The 20279-nt window shown below is 41.7% G+C and overlaps 1 protein-coding gene across 2 annotated transcripts in view; it reads right to left on the bottom strand.

Moving 5' to 3' along the window:
- The window catches only part of SCAF8 (SR-related CTD associated factor 8), a 151095-nt gene that overhangs the window by 48002 nt on the left and 82814 nt on the right, over window positions 1-20279 (bottom strand). Inside the window, exon 21 of one of the 2 annotated variants that reach the window (XM_064413387.1) lies at window positions 15205-16366. The exons of the other annotated variant lie outside the window; for it this stretch is intronic. The gene's annotated coding sequence lies outside the window, so the exon portion shown is untranslated. Of the gene's footprint in view, window positions 1-15204; window positions 16367-20279 lie in introns of those variants that run through there. 2 annotated transcript variants of the gene reach the window in all.

The following is a 20279-nucleotide window of genomic DNA, read 5'->3' as shown; positions in this document are numbered from 1 at the left end:
AAGCTTTAGTCTGCAAGGTGGAAAGCTCTCCAGTATGATCTGGACTTTAACTCTGGTCAGCACGTGTCACTGCTACAGTTACTCAGACACCTGGTGTGAACTGCAGTTGTATCCTTTGGTAGAAAGTTGACCTTCTTTTTAACCAAGGTGAAGCACAGCCCAGAGAAATCCCTCCTGCAATTGCACTATTGTAGTGACATTTCCTGCGACTTGGCAGGCTGGGGCATTTGCAAAGAAATTAATGTCCATGGAGACAGCAGTCTCCTCTGAGCACTTGGGGTGACTGTCCAACCCAATAGCAGCACGCACCGTGGGCATCGTCAGCTCCTGCCCTGGTACCACTGCCTGGCAAGGGGTATATTTTTAAATCAGAAGCAGGACAGAGTACTGTCACAGCATCTGGTTTCAGATATCAGACACCAGACTGTTCTCAGAAAAAAAAAAAAAAAAGAGACCCCTGTTGCCAGTGAGTCTGCAGGCTGCTAACTCCAAGTTGCACACAAGGCTTCTCAATAGCAAATGCTATTGCGAGTTTCCAGCAGCACTGGCACAATAGTAAGAGATTCTGTTTGTCTCAGACAGGGAATCACCTCATCAAACTGTACGCAATTTCTCTAGTCTTTTCTCAACACACACATCCTCCTTTTCTTTGTCCATTTAGTTCAAACCATGCAGCAGGTAGGGGCAGCTTAAGCAAAATGAAAAACGACGCTCAAGTTGCTAAATTAAGCCACAGCATGAACACATGAATAAATTTGCTTTCCCAAAATACATTTGCAACAAAATAAGAAGGAAATAAAAATCTGCTGGAACTTTTTAACTTTTTACCATGGGTAAACAGATATAAATATGGACTAAACTTATCCCTATTCAATGTCTGCTGTATGCCAGGGCCTGCATCCAGACCACAGCTGGATCCCAAAGGAGTAAGTGCTTAGCAGGTCTTGCAACACTGCCTGCACTGTTTCTATATCAACACGTCTTCCCCTTCACTTAGGTTCAGCAGCTGGACATCACAGTTACAGAGTCTGACCTCTGAAAAGCCTGCAGGATTGTCAATCCTCCCATGCCTGCTTCAGGAATCGGTGGCATTGCAAGGAATGGCACCAGGCAGCTGCTGGCAAAAGCCAAGGTAATGTCACAAATCTGCAAGCCACATAAATGTCACCTATTACGGGGAAACAGAGTAATCCCAAAACAGTGTTTGATAAATGCACTGCCTTGAAAGTGAAAAATACTGCAATACACCTGGCATTTGTAACACTGCTGAGCAGCCAATTTTACGAGTGCCGCAGTTGCGACACGAGTGTATGGATCTGTACGGTTTCTGGGAAAGGAAGGGCAAGGCTGCTCTGTGGAGTAATGATTACAATAGCATGACAAATAAAATATGAAAGGAACAGGTGTTTTGTAATGTTTTGTAATGTTACCAAGGACAGTTTAGTGCTCAGACAGTGCTGTGGGCTGACACAGAGGTCATTGTTCATAGAATGTGCATTTTCAGAAGACGATGAGCTCTGTGTCTCCGTTGCTACATGCATTTGGCCTTTGTTCTTGTTCAAAAGCAGAGAGATCATAGAATTACAGTTGGAAGGAACCTTCCATCTAGTTCCATTCCCCCAGCCATGGGCAGGAGCACTTTTCACTAGATCTGATTGCTCAAAGCCTCACCCAAACTGGCCTGAAACACTTCCAGGGAGGAAAGCAAAAGTTTTTATCTGTCTGAAGTGATAGTGGCTGTCAAATCCTCCTGCTAATGGGTTAATACTGAACACCTAAAGAAGTTGTCACTGTCTGAGAACACTTGGACATAGTACTGGGAACTTGACAGAGAGGCCTCATTCCTTTCTTTTGTGTCTAAAGCCAGTGGTGGGATCACTGAAAATGCTTTCTGGTCTTACTGTCCTGGGGCAGACAGGTTAATTTTTTTTTCTTCTTGTGTTATGTCATTTCTCTGTTAGGTGCAGAGTTAGGTATTGTCTGGCATCACTGCTGGAACTGCTTTAAATTCAGCACAGGACTGGGGTGACAATATATTTGACCTGAGAGACTCAGAAGGTATTTTTGATTGCCCTAGCTCCTTCATGCTGTGACAGTTCTGCTTAGTAGTGACAGCAGAAGGATGAAACAGAGATAATGTTATCTGTTTCAACTGAGATGTGCTTACACCCTGAGCTTAAAATTAATTTTTGGTCCATTATGTCTACATACCCCATTACAGTGTGGTGCCAGATGTGATGGGTGTTCAAATCATGGTAGCACCTGTACAAAACACACAGGTAGTACTGTGTTGGCAAAACAGAGAGGTAGTACTGTGTTGGCCCATCTCCTTTCCTTTTCTGCTAAAAGCAGGAAAGGAAAGGAGATGGGCCATAGGACTCATGAGAGCTGAAAAATATTTGTGTGTAGAGTAAATCTTAACTGGCCATGGAGAAGAGAAGGCTTTGGAGTTATCTAATTGTGGCCTTCCAGTACCTGAAGGGAGTCTATAAGTAAGGTGGAGAGAGACCTTTTACAAAGGCATGCAGTAATAGGACAAGGGGGAATGGCTTCAAAGTGGAAAAGAATAAGTTTCGATTAGATATTGGAAAGAAATTCTTCTCTGTGAGAATGGTGAGGCACTGGGACAGGTTACCCATAGAAGCTGTGGATACCCCATCCCTGGAAGTGATTCAGATCAGGTTGGATGGGGCTCTGAGCAACTTAGGTCTAGTGAAAGCTGACCCTGCTCATGGCAGAGGGTTTAGAAGTAGATGATCTTTAAGGTACTCCCAACCCAGATCATTCCATGATTCCATTATAAACACTGATTCAAAGAATGTTAAGATCCAATGTGAAGATTCAAAGAATGTGAAGATCCAATAGCAATGTGTTTCAGAGTGCTGCAAGTTATAAATGAAACTATTCACAAAGTTTCACTAAGTTCAATGTGAGCAGTCCTTAGAATGAATCCTCACCACAGAAATCCACAACTAGGGTGAATAAAAATTATTTAATATTAATTGTTATGATTGTATTAATTAAAAATGTAACAAATTATTTTGTTTGAATTATTATATGTAAACTGTTGGTTAAAGGGAATGACAAATATCAGGACTTTTCTTCACATTCTTTTCTTGCTATTTCAAGCTCAATTTTTCATGAGCAAAATCCCTGATAATTAAAAAGTTTCAAGAAGTTTGGTTCATGAACATCATTCCCAAATGGAGGATAGAGCCAATATAGAGAGGATAGAGCCAGAGAGTTTGGGCCCTCAGCCCCACAACACCAACCCCAAATAGCCAGGGTGCACAACTCTTAATAAGAGATGACACGCCTGCAGCATTCCTACAGGTTACTTAGTAACTACCTGTGAATAATGAAGGTACCCAGAGAGAATAAAGGTCACTTTGCAAATGCAATTAACAAAGGCTGAAATTTCTCATGAACATATTTGGGAGTGACAGCTTGGAGAAGGGAAGCTTGCAGCAAGCAACAAAATTTGTGTTAATTAGATAGTGCACAGGCTTTGCAAATGAACTGAAATGAAACACAATGAGATGGTTAATGGTAGATGAGTGGGATGTTTAAACAAAGACTTGATGTAGGGGACTTTTGAAGTGCAGTCCTAAAACACACAAAACACTGAGGAATTTTTTAGATCTATGAAACAGCAGCTGATTATGTATAGATGAAAAGTAATGAACCAATATTCTCAGAAGTGTCTTCTTTTCTTTTCTAGATATGCCTCTGTAACTTCCATTAGCACCCACAGACTCTTAAATACACAAACACATTAGTCATGCATCAGATCACACTGTACATTTTGTTAAGTATCCAAAGGCTGAAATGACTCATACAATCAAAATTTCTTTTCCCATGTGAATCAGATGCAAGGCTTGACATATCCCCACTGAAAAAGAACGATGTTGTCTTTTGAGTAGCATTTTTACAGCACCTCGTTTCTTTAGGACACTGCCTGCAGAGCAGGGACACCAATTACAAAACTGCATTAAAGAACACATCAGAATATAAGACAATGTTTCACTTGTCAGTGAAAGAAGTGAAGTCTTGCTCAGCATCATCCATCCCACATGTAGCCAAATTGCTCCACTAAAGATGAGTGCCTGATGTTACCAAAAGAGGATGGCCATGTTTTGCAATCATATCCTGAAGCATTAATGAAATTATAGCAAAGGCTGGAATTCAAACTGTCCTCGTTCTTTTGCAAAGAGCCTGCTTTTTCAACATTTTTCCTTTAAAACCTTCCTTTGGTTTTCAGGTTGGGAATGAGTGGTGTCATGACTCCCAAGGAATTAAGCAAATTGACACATTCTATGGTGATTCACTGACAGTGGTTTTGCCATCCTCTGCATGTGTTGTAACTCCAAGCAGCGACAATTGTCAGAGGATTTGTGTTTGGCTTTTGTAATTCCTAATTCTTGTTTCTTTCCCCCCCCCCTCTAAATTTCTCAATCTGTTGAAAAGCTTCACCATCTGCACACCATGAAAGAGTTGCAGAATCTGGCAGCCTTCAAGTGTGTCACTGTGTTTTCAAAGAAGGCAACTGGCCTCCCTGTGTGCCTACGTCACATTCTGTCAGGGGTTTTGATTTTCCTGGATAAACAGGGTTGCTAATGACGCATGTAATCCTTTCCTCCTGCTGGAAAGGTGGCTGCAAGCACCCTCTGGCAACATTCAGAGAAGGTTCATGTGGGGCTTGGTAAAGCACAGCTGCGCTGGGGCCACTGGAGGCAGACCAGCAGTGGGACTGCAAAAATACATGTGGGCTGGGTAAAGGAGATCCTACAGTGGTCCTGCATTGGAAAACTGAGCTCTGGAGAGCTAAAGGGGTTTTACCTACATGAAGAGAACTTGCTCTGTGGCTGCACTCAATCTTTCTGTGTCTCGGGGAGACAGCAGATATATTTTCACAGCTGAAAACCCATTGAACCTGCCTTCATGCCTACATGCTTGCAGCCATCCCTCTCCTGTGACATGCAATAAAAGCTGCGGAGCCAGCCTGTCAGGCACAGGGGCTGTGTTTTCACTGATGGAAGAGATGGTTCTCTACACTGAGCACAACACAAACTGTGTTCCTGAAACCTATCTGCTGGTACAAGAGCCACAGGGAGCAACCAAAGGGTTCACACTCGTGAGTTCTCCTTGGAGCTGACCCACAGACCCACAAATGAAGGCACAGAGAAAAGTTGTTTCTGGAGAGAGAGGAAGGCCAACTAAAATTCCAAATGCTTTAAATGTGGTGATTTGATACAAAGGTGGAGGTGCAGGAGCATGTCAGAAGATGGCACAAAAGGCTGGAAAGAGAAGCAGAAGTGTGTTGAAGAGGATAGAGATGAAGGAACACAAGGGGAAAGGTCTTGGTTTTGCTAAGGCATGAAGGAGACCACTGCCTTTCTCACTGCTTGGCCTGTCCCTGGCTTCCCAGTGTGGAAAGTGAGAGCTACAGCAGCTGAGGAACGTACAGGGAAGCAGACAGAACCACTGATTAAATGGAATAAAAGACAATTTTTTTCCAAGAGAATGAGTATTACTACCCAAGCTGCCACCCCTCTTCCAGCTAGTCATTTCTGCTAGCTGTTTAACCTAGGTTTAGCTGCTTTGCCTTCAGCAGCTTAAAGTTTCTATGTTTTGAGTTTAATGCCAAAGGTAGAAGTTTTCTATCCGAAACACCCCACCTGACAGAGGAGGTCTCAGTATTTCCTTCTGTTCTGGCTGAATTATATAATAGATCTCCTCATCTGCTTTTCTGTGTCCTGCTACAACCAAATTGGACGGTCTGCTATTTCAATCCATTTCTGGATTGAACCTTGCCTGAAAGCAGTTTCTAACCAGTGTGCCAGGGACCTACATTCCTGTCTCTGCCTGACTGCAGCACTTTCTTTCACTGCTCACATTACAGCTTGCCCAGTTGGAGTATTCACACTGACTTCTTCTCCAAGTGTGAAGGCCTCCAGGCTGTCTGAAGATAAAATGAAGTTTCTCTTTTGAGCAGGTTTCTTTCCCTTTTCCATTGGGAACAGCTGAGTAACTCCCCTCTCAGTTCTCCACCTCCCACTCTTCACACAGACAGCAAGGGGACAATAAAAGTTCTCTGTACAGATCCATAGCCTCTGCTTCAGGAAACATCTTTGCTCATTCTCAAATGTCCCATAAATGTTTGTGTGCTCTGCAACTGTTGTCAAATATTGTGGCACCTCGGAGAGCTGATGATGGGTGAAAGATCTGGCTTTACATTCCCTCTCAGTCTTCCTTTACCAGATGCTACAAAGGTAATCTCAGCTCTTTATTGGCCATTTCAAGAAACATTTCAGTTTCTCGACATAATGAAGAGCTGGTCAAAATAGGCTCTTCTGTCAAGAGGCACAGCACGAGGCTAAGTCAGTTCTGACCACGCAGCTCAGAGAGAACAGGAGCAGCAGCAGGGAACTCATGCACAGCCCAGCTTGGGCTAAGCCACCCGGCAGGAAAGCGCCTTGGGCACTCTGCTCACCCCGGGAAGCTCCGTGTGGGGTTTGTCTGCTGGGGTAGAGACAGAGCCGGAGGTCAGCTCAGTCAGGGCTGGGCAGAGCCGGGGGCTCCTTTACCTGCTTTTTGTCCTGGCCTCGGCACGATGCCGCTCCTCTGTGGCCAGCCACGCAGGCTGGCTCACGCAGCAATGCTCTGAACGCCCCGGTGCCCGGGATAAAAGCCGATCTCCCCGCCAGCTGCTGATGCCCGGCCCAGGGACTGCTCGCCTTCTGTGGGCTCGGCGGCAGAGGAATCCTGAGGAATGCAGAAAGTTTCTGCAATAAAACTGCTAATGGTGATTGCAGGAGAATATGTCACTTCCCATAGAAGCAAAGACAGAACGGGCTGTAAAATACAGATTAAAAATGGCGTTTTTCTGTTTATTTCTTCAATTTTTTCCTCCTCCATGTGGCTGCGTGAAAGGCTTCCTAGAGTAACAGGGGAAAGGGATGATGTGACTAGAGCGTGAAAGCCTCCAGACCGCCTCAGAAGCCGTTCAAAACCCCTCTTTCCTCCCTCAGGCTCGCCTCCCCAGATCGCATTTTCCCCTTTCCTTTGAGTTATTTGGAATAGTTCGGAGCGGGACGGCCCCGTTCTGTGAGGCCGCGCCGGCAGCAGCGCCCCGCGGCCCCGCGGGCTGGCCGGGGGCGCCCTCCGCTGGCGGCCGCGGGAACGACCGGCGCCCGCCGCCGGGATCGCTCCCGCGGGAGCCTGGAACACCCCGGCGCGGCCGGCAGCCGCGCACCAGCCGACACCCTGACAGCCCCCTCCCACCATAAAAAAAAAAAAAAACAAAAAAAAAAACAAAAAAAAAACACAAAAAAAACCCCACAACAACAAAAAAAACCCCCAAACAAACAAAAAAACCCCCACCAAAAACCAACCAACCAACAAAAAACAAAACCAAACAAAAACGAACAAACAAAACCCCACCCCAAACAACCCAACAAACCGAAAAAACCCCCAAACAAACCAGACCCCAAAAAAGCGATCCAGGAAAAAGCAAAGAGAAAGCAAACAAATCTAAAGTCACTTTGATTCCCGAAGTATGAAAAGATTTAAAAGTGCCAGCTGACTGGAAAAAAAAAAAAGAATAAAAAATAAAAAAAGGGAAAAAAGAGAGGAAAAAAGTGGTAGGTTTACATCAGCTTGAAGGAAAATATACTTGGGCAAACAGCCCTTGCTTTGGAGCAAGAGCTCTTTTGAGGGGTGTTTTTATTCAACTCTCCCAATGAATGCAATCAGTTACTTTTTCTTGTCTAAACTTTGACTGAATACATAATTTCTTTTAGCTACTAATTGGCTCCCTTTACTTTTATTCAGAGAGCCGGGGAATGCTGCCAAAGATCCCTCCCGTCTGGAGTCCGCAGTGGCAACAAGCCAGCTCCCAGGCTCTGCTTCAGCTGTTTAACGTTTGGCAAATCCATCGGGACACTCTGTCTGCTCCTGGCCCCGCAGGGGTGCCTGCCACCACGGCCCATGGGTCTCAGCAGGAAGGGTGGCAAGTGCTGGAGCTCAGAAAGGAAGGGAGACTCCACCATCCTGCTCCTGACTGGAGTGGGCATGAAGTGCCCCAGAAAGATCATCTGGATGCAAAGAGCAAAACGTGGCAGAGAACTGCTTTTGAACTCACCTAAGTGACAGTCCTCATCCATAAGAAGGTAGAGCTGCTATTGAAAAGCTCACTCTAAAAGTATGTGCAGCACTTACAAAGATGTTCTGAAATAAGTATGAAATGATTCCGAAGAACCTGGACTTTTTAAGAACAAGAATGTAGAGTTAGGGTAACTGGAATATGTGGTAATAAAGGGAACAGCAAATAATCTGTATTTTTTTATATGGTATAATAATCCAAATAGCCTGAGACTAAAGCTAAACTTTATTACAAGACCCTTCTCATTTGCATTGGGAAGTTATATAACCCACACTTCCCCACTGCAGCAGGTCAGTCGCTGTCTACATCAGAATGCTTTCTGTGCCGATGGAGCTCTGACCTCAGAGGTTGCTCTTTGATTTACCCTGGAACGTGGCAGCTGCTTTGCTAGGAGTGGGCACCCAAAGACCAGAGGTGGCCACATACTCACACTGGCCCTGCTGTGGCCAATTTCCTCAAGAGGATCTACACAGCTTTTCCATGAAGCACTGACCAACACTTCCAGGGCCAGCACCACTCATTACAGTTTTAATGAAGCAGAACTGGTCAATGACTTCAACTTCATAGCATCGCCATGACTCAGAGCATGGTTTTACCTTTCCTGTGCACAGAAACACAGCAGGGATGGGAGGAAAGGCCTACAGGGCACCAAGCCAGGTAAACATGTCGCTGACTTTGAAGTTGCCTTTCCAAACTGGAATGGCAGCATTCATCATCTGAAGTGCTACCGCTGCTGAAGAGTTTTCATCTTTCAAATGGCCTCCATGTGTTTCTATTATTTTTTACTGTTCTTGAGTAAAGACCAGGTATCTTAGGGGCAAGACAGCTTTTGTTTGGTCTCAAAGCTTGATGTGTCCCAGGAACTACTGGAAACTTATTTAAGGCAACAATTGAATTTTCCTTTTGGAACACAGAAAGATTAGAAATACAATTATTGCAGAAAAAATGAATAGTGCCATCCTGTATCTCTGTGTTTGCTTTCTGTGTCTTTTGGGCTCAGTTGTTGATAGCCTTGCATATTTAGGACTAATTGATTCCCATTGACTTAACTAGGGAAAGAACCTGCTATGTAACTGTACACATTCACAGGACATGGATACTTTCATCATCCAGGACACTATTTTCTCCCTTGAATTTCTATGTTTACAATGGCTCCCAACAAGTTCAGTTACATAGGGATGCCATCATGATGAGATGAGAGTTTCCATGTGTGGCAAATATCCATGATAACTGCATAGCAGTTTGTGTCTCTGCTGTGCACTGACACATATTTATCATCCTGAATCATTGCCCCACTGCAGTTTGTGCAAGCTTTGCCATGAACTTAGAGAGGCAATTCAACTACAGGAATTCAGTGTGTAATTCTTAGCACAAGTGTATCCTACAAATCAGTGCAGGGACATACTCTGAACTGTTACAGGAAGAGATAACACAGTGATTGCACACAAGAAGGCCCAGGGCCTGGAATATAATTCATTACAGAACTAATTTGCTATGTACAGGTTCTCCTATTGATTGTCTCAGCCACAGCACACGATGCTTTCCAAGACTTCTTTGATTTATCACCTAATATAGTAGTTTAGAGCTTCTGGAGCTCCTGAATTTATGCCTATGGATAAAGACAAAAAAAAAATAATCACCATCTCAGGGTTGGAAATCCTTAAAAACAAACACAGAACACTGACAGCACAGAAAATGGAGATTCATCACTGACTGTATTTTATAAACTGTGACATTTGGGAAATTCGGTGTTCTGGCCGGAGATGGGATGGACTGCCCTTAATGATGAATCACTGCTCTGGTATTCCCTGCAGAAGTTGACTGTAAAACTGCCTGGGAAGTGGAGCTGGACTAAGAATGCATACCCTTCTCTTTGGACATTACATTAACAGCAAGTAAATGTCAGTCTTTTCCTCTTGTAACAGCACTTGCAATCAGCTAGGTGTAGTTAAGCTGCATTAGTGAGTGAAGAGATGACAATTTCAAAGCTGTGCTCACAAGCCTTTCTCGTACTCTGTCACTGTGAGAATGCCCATGGGAAAAGAATTGGCTGATATACACAAGATGCACTCAAAAAAAGGAATAAACCCCTTCAAAAAAACAACAAAAAGATTCCTTTGAGTGTCTTCCAGATAGAGATGACAATTATTGTTCAAACTCTGCAGGGGTGATTTTACTTGTACTAGAGGCCATTCCTGTACCCCTGCTGTGGAAAGAAGTGATTTCAGGAAACAAACATGACTGGTCCCATCTCTGCCAGCTTGTGGCTTGACTTCTCCACAAAGCCTATTCTCCAGGTCTGCTAGTGCTTCAGTTCTTGCCCAAGCTACAGAAAGCCAAGCTATTTGCACCTCACATCAGCCATGGAGAACCAAGGACAATTTTGGGCAGGGCTTTTGACAGACAAACTTCAGAATAGCACTTATGAGCTGCTTAATATGTGCAATATGTGCTGGGGAGTCAGAGGGGCTGGGTGTCATTAGACAGGGTCTCCCAGCTGGAAAGCAGACAGCTCTCTGCCTCAGCTTACCTGGACTCACTTTTACATTCTGGTGTTTATTTTACAGTTCTTTTGTTGACAAGCAATAAAACCAAAACTAAAATAAACCAAACAGCAGAACCTGGGTCATGTGAGAGCTTTTGATAAGAAATTCAGCTGTCAAAATCTGCTATACATAAAGCTCTGGGGAAAGAATTCCTGAAACTGTTCAAATCTGTATTGTACACGACACTCCAGTGTTGCAGCAAGACTTCTGGGGTAGGAATCTGGTCTGGATATCACATGTAATTTTGGCCACTTTTCAAAACAAAATTTCTTGTAAACAAGCAAACACTCCCCTGGTTTTGGCTAGTTTCCAAAATTTTACTGAAGGCAGTAAGTTTCAGCAACTTTGGATACCTAGTTATTAATTTAAAAAAAAAAATGGATTTAATAGGAAGTTTTGTGCCTAAGAAAGAGTCAGGAATTTTTTTCTTGTTCAGTCTGAACTTGAGATTTTAAAGAAAACGTCATTATTTGGCTGACTTTTACAAGATACAACTGAAATTGCTATTTTTCTGACACCCACTGATGGTTAGAGACCTGCACTGCCAGATCCCCATGGAGACAGAGCACAAACTCTCTTGTTTGAAGGCAAAGTGAATATTGGTGTCAAAAGAGAGGGGTGGCTATGAAAGGAGTCTGAGATTAGGTAATGGAGAGCTCCAGGTCAAGTGCTCCACATCAAGCACATCCCTTCTGCCTGCACCAGGACATCATCACCCTCTGAATGGTCAAGAAGCTTGACTTAAGTATTTCCACAGAGAGTGAATCCACCACATGCCTTGGGAACTCAGTACAATAATTAATTACTGTTTTGAAAATGCAGCATATTGCCCATGCAGACTGCTTCAGCCCGGTTCCCATTGGATGCCTGCTATCACTGTGATGGCTGTGCTCTCCTGATGTCTCCAGGAGTAACAATGATCTGGGAAAAGCTTCCCCTCTCCTGCCAAAGCTCACCTGCCATGAAATGTGCCTTGTGGGGCCATGGGAGGACAGTGCCTTCTGCCTTGCAGCAGCTCTGGCAGCAGGTCACCTGCAGGCAGGTCAAGCAGGGCACAGACCCCACAGCCCTCTGCAGCCACTGCCTCCTGCTTCTACATTCAGGAACATTTCACTGAACAGTTTGACCTGTTTCCCTCTGAGTTGGAAGGTGGCAGCTTTTTTCAGACTGGTTTTTCTTTTGAAGTTGATCAAACATTTTTCTGTTTATTTCTAGTGGTAGTAACACAAAGGTAGAAAATCTTTTAAAGTTCTGTGCTGGCAACAGGGAGCCTTGGAGAAAAGTGGAACTTCCAGCTCTGACATGGAGTTAAAGAAAACAGTGATAAGATCTGACCCTTCACAGCGATTCCTGGAGGGCAGTTAAGGTTATCATATAGAGTAATGCAACCTAATTGTTTCTTGCAAGATATAGAGGGCATGGGTTCAGAACTCTCAGAGCAGCTGAGGTGAAGGAAGCTGCTGACAGAGGAGCTTTCTTCATATAGAAGGAAAACACAGCAGGGAGTGACAAAAATCATGTGATAACTTCTTAAGTAAGATGCCTTACATGATCATTAGGTTTTTTTATTGTTGATTGCAGTGAAGCAACTCCTTGTGAAATATCCATGAAGTTACTTAGCTCTCTGGTGACTTGGTTTATCTACTTACACATTAGAATAAATGATACTCCACTTGCAAACTTCTTTGAGACTCCCTTAGTATTTGACAAGACTTCACAGAATGATAGAATGGCCTGAGTTGGAAGGGATCTTAAAGATCATCTAATTCCATTTCCCTGTCATGGGCAAGGATACTCTTCACTGGACCAGGTTGCTCAGACCTCCATCCAACCTGGCCTTGAACACTTTCAGGAATGGGACATCCACAGCTTCGCTGGGCAACCTGTTCCCAAGCCTCACCTCCCTCACAGTAAAGAACTTTATCCAAGTTCCTAATATCCAATCTTGATTGCTAGATGAAGGTTGCAACAGAGTATTTTAAAAGGTACATAATGAAATATAATCATAGTTTCTAAGAAACTTGGGCTTTTTTGAGAAACACCTAACAAATATAACCATTTGATGACTACTGGTGGGGTTTTCCGTGTGTGTGTGTAGGCTGAATCAACAGTAGCATATACACAGATATATAGCTCAAACCCAAGGGAATGTAACTGTAAGCAATCTAAAGCAAGCTGATGTTTGTAAAAGCCTGTGTTATCACAGCAGTGCAGACTGGCAGCAGGAACAGAACTGCAGCCACAGGTAAGATTTGGTGTGCTCAGCTGTAGCAGACGTCATTGAAACCCCAGCTGTGACCTGGAGAGTCAACTGTTTCTTACATGTCTAGTGGCCAAACAATGCTGGACAAAAGACCTGTCTCTAAACCTACAATTTATTTCAGGTCTGGGCTCTGAACAGATGCTCTTATTCTTTGAATGGACTATTTTCTGCTAAGGAAATTACTTAAAATCATCCTATTTGAATGTGAAGTCCATATTCACACATTTCATTCAGTCAGCAAAACCAACACTCTTGCCTCCTAAGCTACACAGTCCACATTTAGTATCTGTTCTAATTGAGCAAATACTGAATTGTTCCAATTCGTCAAAATCAGCTAATACTGTTTGTAAAGCCAGCACTGCTTTACATAGCACAGCCCCATTCAGATGTTTAAAGTTGCCAGAAAATAATGACTTTTGAAACTTTCCTTTGAAGCAGACTGAAGAGAGGGTGCACTGCAGGCCTCTGCATATTCATGTCCCTTCACAAAGAAGGGCTTGTCCAGATGCCAAGGAAAAGCACGGAGAGACATCTCAAAGGGGGATTCATCCAAAGAACAAAAAGCTTCAACCTTTGCCCTTACTGGAGTGCCAAGAGGTTTGCCTGTTCTGTTGTGTTTTGTTTTCCAATCACTCCTTCAACAGATGGGCAACAGTCACCCATCTCATCAGAAAAGTTCACTCAACAGGACGGTCAAACTTCAGCAGCCTCCAGTACAGACAAAAAGGCATTTCTCCAAAATAAGGCCCAGCTCTTGGGGCAATTCATTCTTGTCATTCATATTCAAATGGTGCCATGGTCAAGCTCAAGCATGTACAGTTTTGGTGGGTCCAGCTGTCCACATACTGAGCCTCATTACTAGCTCTGCTAGCAGAGCAGGCTTGTGCTGCCCTCTTACTGTTACAGCCTACAGCTTTCACTTCTGTTTTTCTGAAAACATTTTGATATTCACAGTAATTTGAATGGAAAGAATGTATTCCTTTTGTAGCATTGTATTTTTCTGGTACCGCAAATACTGCCACTGCATAAGTAGTTTTACAGACGCCATTATTTTCTAAGGATTTTCCAGTGCTTTATTTTCCTTGTGGTGTTACTGAATCAAGGAACACCTCTTAGCCATAGGAAAGCAATGTCCTGAAACAGAAAGTTTAGGTAATAAGATCAGTTAATTCACAGAGGCACCTGAGGACACGGTCCTCTATCAGTGTAAGCCATATTAAAACTAAACTGCTGATTAAAAGGTGTTCCTTCCCACCCTCTCCCTGGTGTCAGAGCTGGCACATGAGCTAAACTCTTACACAAGGATGCTTTCAGTCACACCAGGAAGCCTCTCAGGTGTGCAGCTCTTGGAGGGATGTCGTGGGAAGGTGTGAGCAGGCAGAAGGTGAGCAGGAGCTCAGCCTTAGATTAGCTGAAATTGATCAGCAGCTCTGAGACGCTGCTGCCTGCCCCTGTTTGTGTTGAAATGCACTGCTATGGATGCCACTGCAGTGAGCACTCCACCATCTGTATGCAACTGCATCAGGATTATAATGATGCCCAATTAAAAGATTTCCAAGGTCAGAGGTGCTCTGTTGATAGGAATTCAGGGATTTGCTATGAGCTAATCATAGTGGGACAAACCACTGCTATAATGCAGCATGGCTAAAATAGCCTTGTCAGGACCACATTTATTTTTGAAATGCCATGAGCAGTTTTTGCTCACACAAACTTCATTGCTACATGAAGAACATTTTTATAATTTAAAAGTTTGTCTTTGGAGAAGAAAATAAGAAGGAGGAAGTAAAAGGAATCTGACTGGCTTTTGAACTGTGCTGTACAGCACAGCTGTGTGCTCAGCACAATAGATCACACACAGCAAATCAAAGCCAGCTTAGACTCAACTTTTCTGCAGCTTTTGCCTCCAATACCTTTGCAGGATTACTAATTAATAGAGACCAGATGCCAAATACTTGAGCATGGCCTTAAATCAAGGATGCAAAGAGCCTGATCTCCTTATTGTCCCGGGGGATCATGTGCAAATTGAATTTAAGCATCTCTTTTGATTTTTTAACATTTTGTATCTGTCCTCTAATCTGTTGTAAATAATAATACAAAGGAGAACAAGGTTCAACCACACAAATACATTCCTTCCTAAAAATATTGCCAAATCTTCACAGCAATGAGCAGAACTCCCAAATAAAGACCTGCAGATGCAACATAAAAATAGAGAAAATGCTGAGAAAAAAAAATTTTGAATTTAGATCTTTATTATACAGGCCCAAAGCTGTGGTCACCATGCAGTTACACTGTAATGGGAATGATTTTGCTGGAAGGTTCTCACTAAACAAACAGAAAGAGACCACAGACTACAGCATTCCAAATAACTGACACTTTAATTTTTGAAAGAGAAAAAATAAATAAAGGAATGGCAAGTATGTCCTTTTCACATATGTTGGGGCATATACATATTCCTTCTTTTCTATAGCTATTCAAGAGACAAAATTAGCAAATACTGCCCAAAAACACAGACCTTTTGTGTGATGGCTCAGCTAACTTTTAGCCGTTTCTCTCTCCTTGGATATTAGATCAAACACACATTTAGATAGGTGCATATGCCAAAAGAAGAAATGCAGTGTGGGGGGTTTTGTGTTTAATTTCTACTTCCTGCCTTTTCCTTCTCCTTTTAGGAGTAGTAACGGGAAGCAATTGGAGACATCCAGTCAAATAAAAGCCCTAGAAGTTTTCCCTTCTAGTTTTTCATTATCATCTCATAATTTAAGGATTAATCACAAATTTTAAAAGGCTGAGGTGTCTTACAAGGAATTCGTCATCTCTGGAATACAGATAGCCACAGTGAAGAGCTGCACATAGACTGCACACATAGTGTTATCTAAAAGTGGTTATCTTTAAAAAAACAAAACTTTTAAAAAAATCTGTAGATCAAAACAGAGCATGTCTTATTCCCCACAGGATTTTCTTGCCACCTGTTCTTCAATTATTTGCACTAGGAGATGCTACAAATGATATTAGTTACAATATACAGTCCACTGTCATCTTCTGGTCCAGCAGAAGAACCTGTCTCTTCGATGGATGCAAAACTGTTCATCTGAGCAGATCATCCTCAACAGCACAAATATGGTCTAGAAACTCATAGAGTTTATTGTTTTAATTTATAAAATTAAACCTGCCCCAGACAGGTAATACTGGTGTGTAATATTGCCATCCCTGGGTTCTGTCAGTAACGGGGTACTGAGGTGCTCAGAGCCGTCTCAGAGCGCAGCGCTGGGATCCTTCTGGCACTCCAGACCCAAGGCCGATGGGATGTGATGCGTGCTAGAACGTGGGCGCACTTCTCACTTAGCTCTGCAGAGCCCGGGACATGGTAAGCTGCCAGAACTTCCTTCATCTTGCCTGTTGACAAAAGGAACAATAACTAGTCATCACTGGTTGCTAGAGTTTAATTCCAATTTTTAAAAAGTCCTATAAATGAGACTTTTTTTTTCAGACATGCAATAGTAAATGCTTCATTGAGAAAAGATTTGGGATAAAGTTTACAGTCCCTCTGTTAGCCACACAATGCTTATGGGGGAGAAGGCCTTATATTGTAGGGTTCCTAAAACATTATCCAGGATTAAACATACCGTTATCTAAAAAATAAATGTCCAGTAGCTTAGTACTTTAAAAAAGTCAGTATAATATTATCCTTGTAAAAGTTATTTTTGTATAGCAAATTTTCTCGATTGAAGTCCTGCATTGTCTCTCTCACACACTGTACACAAGATACAGAGTAAAGGATTAACAATGAGCAAGAATTCAACTGGTTAATAAGTGGCCTATATGAGTTTGTTGTAGAACTCTCTCTAACACATATTGGTCATGTTCATTATATATTGGTAACAACTATAAAAGCTTCATAAATGACTCACTGAATGGGCATCACAGAACCAAGGGTCAAAACAAACCTGAACGTTATCTATTGTTATTTTCTGCCAATTATAATTTTTTCAGATAGTCCTCAGTGAAGTCCAAAGAACATGAAACTTTTAGTATCACAGACTAAGATGGAAAAACTATGAATACACCTCCAATATATATTTGTTGCAGAAAATGTAGAAGGAGAGGCAGAGGTACCTCTGCCTTGGTAACCTCAAGGTGTCCATCTTTTTCAATGAACTGTGAGTAGGTTGAAGGCCAAAATTTCTGACAAGTATGAATGCATTATATCCTACCCACAGACATTTGACTATGGTCACATATTTATTTCATGAAGACCATTCACAAAGCCATCAGACCCTAGTAATTTTCAATCAGTACTGACATGGGCAGAATGATAAGAAGTATAATTGCTTCAATCTAAGTTAAATACAAAAGCCATGTAATGAATTCCAGAACCAATGCTAAGTTTTTGGTTACATACCCTGCAATTTTGTGGAGCTACACAAAATACTTATTTTATGTATAATTATTATTCTTATAATTATCACATAAATAGAAAACACTAAAAGAATAGAGGTAGCAGCTGATGTGAGAGATCTCTTTGCTCACCCCTGACCAATGCAATACCTGCTGATGTTTGTCTAACTTATTTTTAAACATCAGCATACTTTACTGTGTCATTTTCCACAGCCTTGCTTCCAAAATGCTTGTTTTGCTGTATGAATTTATTAAGTGTACATTCTAACCTTTCATCCAAGCCATCAGTGAGAATACTGAATATTACTGGAACAAGAAAAAAACACTTGAAAAACTCTACTAAATGGAGTATCATTGAGAACTAGTCTTTGTATATGGTTTCCAAATAATTTATGCATTCACGTAATAATAATTCATTCTAGCTCAGTTTCCCCAGTACACAGGAATAATAACAACTGAAATATTTTGCCATACAGTCTTGTTTAAATAAAGCTGCTCATACTAGCAAACATATTTTAAGAAGAATTATATAGATTTTAAAATAGAAAAATAGAACCATTATGGAAAGATTTCAAGTGATAACACAAGTCTTCCTAACAACAGATTTCACATCTATATGGCTACTTTTATGAAGTATGTGCTTTATTGTTCAATTTAGACTAATGGAATTGTTTCACAGCCTTCTAAAATTGAGTTTTGTTCAATGAAACATTCCACTGAGAAAACAACACATACTACTACAGTTTAGAAACAAATCAGTTGCACAACTTCACAAAACTCTAGACCACAAAATTACTGTTTGCTGTTTATCTTGCAAAAGATAACTGGATCAGAAATATACTGAAAACGACTGCTGAGACCGACAGGACCAGTCATATTGAGCTTTGCAAAGATAAGGTTACCATTTATATTAATCTTTATGGAGATATAAGACAATTCCACAAATACAGGAGGCACAGATCACTCTTCTTAACCTAATCTGGATTATTAGCAGACCTCTTCTACTTTTCACTCTATTATATATTTTGTTTGTGCCATCTGCTACTCAGAAAAGTGAAATAACTTGCTCTCCAAGGTGGAAACAGAGTCCCCAGTTCTTCTGGACTGGAGCAACTGGAGGCCAGCAGAAGCTGAAATACAACACAAAGCCCACCTTCAACTAACACAAAATTTGATTTGATATTTAGGGATATATCCCACTGGATTTCCAGTGAATGAAAAGTGAGACTGACTTCCTCTAAGAAATATGTGGTGACAGAGAGGCAGCAGCATAAAGAGTACACACAAATACTCCCAGCTTCCTCCAGTGGAAAGTAAGGAAATAGGATAAGGACAGGTGAGCCAACCTGACTGCTCATGATGTACAGCCTGCTGTCTGACTGCCAAGGCAGAGAGGAAATCCCATAAAAAACCTGCTTTTTGCAGGAAGTCAAAAGTCCTGAAAATGAGACAAAACAGATGTCTGCTGCTTACTGAGAACAGCTCTAGGGATTATAAATTACAGAGATTTTGGAGATTTTATCAGGAATTTTAGACATACTGATACCAGAATCACGTTTATCTTTTTGTCAAAAGGGCTAGGATCTCTGAGGGCCAAGACTTTGCTAACAGTGACAGGGAAAGAGAGACAAACTGTTCAGTCAGAAGCATTACTGAAAGTCCAGGTTGATAGCTTGTTGAAATGGAGAGATGTGTCATGGTGACTCCTCTCTTGTTCTCTTTGCAATCCATGGCAAGCAAAAGTATCCAACCAGAGTTATCTGGAGCCAGTCAGTGGTGGCAGGAGAAGGCAGGAGCAGCCACGAGAGGTGTGTGGGTGTGTGACTCGCACTGCACAGCGCTCACTCTGTGCTACAGAGACAGAGCAGTCAGCTTTGCAGTGTAAATGTACTGCAAGAGTAAAGTGAGATGAGTCCCACGCCTTCTTTTCAAAAGGAGAAACAGGAGTCTGTTTTTAAATACTGCAATCGTGTGTTGGCTGACAGGGGGAAAATTAGTAACACTCAATATAATTAAGACTGCAGTTATCAAATAGAGATTAATAGAAAGTGCAAAATTTTCTCATTTTAGCAAGCAGCATAGAATTTACATAATTTAACTGACTTTAAATTTCAGAGAAAGTTTGTGGTTAAAGAATAGATTACTGATAATGACATACCGCAATCTGTTTGTTCCTTGAGGTCAGATGTCTTAAGCTCTGGGAATGCTGATCATTGCAATACTTGAATTAAATTATGAAGCCCTTGTCCCTGATGTTAGAGAAGCCTCTATCCAGATAATAATAACATTTGGAATGTCATATGATGTTTTGTATATATTGTGCTGTCATTTATGAAGAGGCAGTATGAAACTTGAAAATTATCAGAGTGTTTTCTATGACTCAGCCCAAGGAGTTTTAGGGGAAGAAATTGCAGTAATGTTCAATATTTGAACTGCTATGTTATTTCTGCATCTGTATACAAAAAGATTCATATACTTCAAATATTAAATGTTAGAATATACCTTTGAGTCTTGATATCATCAAATTATTGGGCATAGTCTTATGACTAAAGGGAAGTTACAATGTGCTAAATTTAAACTATACTTAATTACAATGGTTAACAGTCTCTAAAAGTCTAGAGAATTTATTTAGAAGTGTATTTCAAAATTAACAAGAATTTGCTAGTTTAATAACCACATGAATCGCCTTTAAAAAGTATACTTTAAACACAAGCAGTGTATAATTTAAAACAATTTAAAACCATTGGAAAAAAATCCTACACAACATGATTTAAAAATCCGAAGGACTTTCAAAGATTTCCTGCACTGAATATAGTGGTGTATGTGATATCAGTTAGAAATGAACAGTCCAGTGGCACACTGCATTCAGTAGGTAAAACCTGATTAGGGTACCAAGTGATAATCCAGTTGT

The sequence above is a fragment of the Passer domesticus genome, chromosome 3 (genome assembly GCF_036417665.1).
Source record: "Passer domesticus isolate bPasDom1 chromosome 3, bPasDom1.hap1, whole genome shotgun sequence".
Classification (NCBI taxonomy): Eukaryota; Metazoa; Chordata; class Aves; order Passeriformes; family Passeridae; genus Passer; species Passer domesticus.
This window is presented reverse-complemented; position numbering and strand designations above follow the sequence as displayed.